Genomic DNA, 3,487 nt, shown 5'->3' on the forward strand with positions numbered 1-3,487 from the left:
GAGAGAACAGGAGAGGGGGATAAATACACGAAACCAGAGCAAGAACTGAAGACATGACCATGAAAAGGTGCCATGAACTGAGGAGTGTAATTAACTCAAACTTCCTGCATGAGGTTAAAAATAAAAAGGTAATAATAGTTATTATTAATATTCCCAGACCTTTGACATCGTTTTAAATGAAAATGGAGTATTCATCAGATGGCACACTTCCTGCACTTGCTCAGGCAGGGAGCATTTTCCTCCTGCTTTCTGGGTGATTTAACACATCAGGGCATAAGTCTATAAAAAGGCACAGTGCTTTCCTGTGTAGCCATTCTGGACTTCAGAGCTAAATTGCAAAGCTGGTTCTACACATGTGATTTCATCTATGAAATTAGGGCAAGGCTGGAAACTGACACGGAAAAAAAGTGATTTATTATATCGTTACCATCCCTTCCAAGCGTAGGGTCAGCTGCCTCTTTTTGTCCATTAGTTTAGGGCAAAATCAACGTTCACATGGCCATGATCACATCCCTTTAATAGCACATTTCCCCCTCTGCACGTACAGGGAGTTACCGCGGCATCTTGATGGTGCAAACTCTCGCACTGACCCTGATCAGTGCTGGCACAGCAGAACAGAATGGATCGAAAAATGTTTGGATTTCAAAGGTAACAGAAAGAAGTTGGAAAACAACTACTGGCCAAGCTGGAGAGGTTTGGAGACAGGGGCGGAATTGTATTTTTCTGCTGATAGCTGAAAATGAGCCCTGCTCCCGGGGAGCTGCTTTCCTTCCTTCCTCAAGGTTACCACACGACTAACGATTGGCTGTCTTGGGAAAGCAAGAAAATGGATCCTGGAGCTTAGGTTTGTTGTTCTATTATCCATTACAGGACTGAAAATATATTGCCCACCAAGTTTCCTGTTTGTAATGACAATCCTCACTTCCAGAAACTACTGCGTATGCACTAGTATTATTACCAAGGCCAACACAGACTTATTAGCCCCTGAAGGAACCCCGTCCTGCCACGTCCAACAGCGCTGGCCACTGACTTCTTGGAAGCAACATGTCAACCTCCTGGGATCCACTACAAAGTCCTGTCCCGTTCTTCTCGCTGTTTCTGATTGACTCTCTCTTTAGTGGCTCATTCTGTTCAACTTTCTCCTCTCACTCGGCAAGTCAGAGACATTTGTGTATGTGTGTGTGTGTGGTCAATCTGGGTATAGATACAGATCAGCGAGCACAGAGTTTGAGTGAGCAGAGTTTGAAAACAAAGGGGCACTTGGTCCCATTGCTTTGACTTCAATCGCAGTACTTAACACAACTTGAATTCTAAGTAACATTCAGGGAGGATCGGAGTTCTTGTGCTCATCAAAGAGGATGCGAGTTTTTCAGGAAGTCTAAGAAACTTAGCTGTATCCGTAGGTATTTTTAAGGGTTTAATTCCCAGCTGGTGATCAGCTCACCATCTCTCTGCTATTGAGATGGGTCCAGGTGCCAAAACTCAATGTATGTGAGACAGGCAAGGTTAGGGGGAAAAGCCCACGTAAACCTCACATCAAAGACTATTAAGGGCAAACAACAGGAATGTTCTGAGGACCCAAAAGAATGCGTGTTTTACCGCCTACCACTGCATAGGTGCGGGAGAAACAAGACTGTTTCCATGAGAGTTTCTAGAGAAGCCGAGTTATAGTTAAAGTAAATGGAATGTTGCAGAAAAAGGGTAGAAAGAAATCATTACAGATCCTTAAAACCTGATGTGATTTCCCAGTTTTCCAAATTTTCATGGTACTATATATAGATCCCTTTTTAATTTTGTCAAATTATAAGATATTTCAAACATGCAGAAAATCATGGACTAATGTTATAAATACCCATATACCTACCCCTCAGCTTTACTGTATGTGCTTTTTAAATGGCACCTACTTATGTCGTATTATTATTTATTCACTTAATTTTTTTGTATTACAGAAAAGTGCCTGAAGGTGGGGGCTCACTCTCCTCTTTGTATCTGAGAGACCCTTCACACACACATTAGGTCCCCTAATATTTGCTGAATTGAACTGTGTTTCAGGAGAAAGACCTCAAAGAGACCTTCAAGAGAAAGGAAAAGTGTGGCAAGCAGCAGATACTATTCTCACAGATTTGAGAAGCTGCAGCTATTTTTAAGGTATATTAATTCAGAAGGAATTACTGTAAGTGAAAATAGGGCAGCAGCTGCATCTGTAGCATATGACAGTGAAAATGTATTTCATTTGCTGACATACTTGGCCAATATTTCTGATTCTGAACCAAAGCCACAGGCAACCCAAATCCTAGCTTTCCTAATAGGCCATCAATTTCTGTGCCCTCCTACATGCTAACTTGATTTGGTTATTTAGCCAATAACAAAAATTTACCATCATCTAGAGCAGGTTGATTATTAAACAATTTTTACACTTTTTGTCAAGTCCCAGTTGCTGTGTTTTCTGCCCTAACATGCCTTTGACCTGCTGCAAACCACAGGGAAGTGTTGTACTGCCTGATATATTAGAATTTTTACCATGTGGCTCCTGACACAGAGCTACATCAATGACTTACCAGAACTCCCAGCATTTCCAGAAGAATTTGCCAGACACCCCGGTAAATGAGGCCTTTGGTAGGAGCAAGGCCCTCCCCGTGCTTCTCTCCCCACAGGCCCTGCAGGGACCTGGCAGTGCGGTGCGTGCTGGCGCCCAGGGAGGCGGCCTTCCAGGAGGCGCTGATGCACGCCTCGGGGACTGTCCTGCTGGTGGCGCCGGCCACAGGCGCTACGCCACGTGAACCTGGGCCTCTGCGCGCTCCTGGCCGAGGCGCCCTTGGACGCCCAGGCCAGCCTCCACCAGGCCCGCCGTCGCCACCTGCAGCCCGCTGGGCCGACATCCCTGACGGGATCCTGGACGTGGGCTGCGTGGGCCGCTGGTGGGTGCTGGAGGCCCGCATGCGTGGCCACGACGTTAACAACTAACGATGAATTCCTCCACCTGCGGGCACATTTGCGCAAGGTCCGCCCCCATCAGCTGCGCCCGGAGGCCAATGACGGCTCTTCAACCAGAAATACCAGCACGTGGTGCTCACCGACCTTCAGGTGGACCAGATGCGGTGGGAGGAACAGATTTTGCCAGACGAGCGCGCCCTGAGCGCAGAGCCAGCCCGACGCCCTGGTGCAGTCCGGTCGGGGTGCAGTCTGAGGGCCCCAGAAGCCCAGTGAGGCGTGGGTCCCGACCGGCCCGAGCTCTGACAGAAGGTTTGTCCGGGATTGAGCAGTTAACGTGAATGAGCCTCGACTGCAGAGTGAGGGGAATAAATTATGTGCAGAGTTCTCTTGCTAGGTTTTTCCATTTAGGAGCCTTTCTCCAGCTCACCTTGTTCCTTGTCAGCTGAAGCTAATTCAGAGCTTCCTTGGTTTAAGAGTTGGGGGGAGCACAGCGAGAAGTCCGTATCATATTTGTCGTGCGGGAGACCCTGCTCGCTGCGCCATTTGTCATGCC

The 3,487-nt window shown here is 47.2% G+C and overlaps 1 pseudogene; it reads left to right on the forward strand.

The window, feature by feature from the left end:
- Positions 1 to 2,604: 2,604 nt before the first annotated feature.
- On the forward strand, positions 2,605 to 3,207 carry LOC109443869 (mitochondrial import inner membrane translocase subunit Tim29 pseudogene; annotated as a pseudogene).
- Positions 3,208 to 3,487: the final 280 nt, after the last annotated feature.

This window comes from Rhinolophus sinicus, chromosome 15, assembly GCF_057876585.1.
Source record: "Rhinolophus sinicus isolate RSI-liver-muscle chromosome 15, RSI-T2T, whole genome shotgun sequence".
NCBI classification, from domain to species: Eukaryota; Metazoa; Chordata; class Mammalia; order Chiroptera; family Rhinolophidae; genus Rhinolophus; species Rhinolophus sinicus.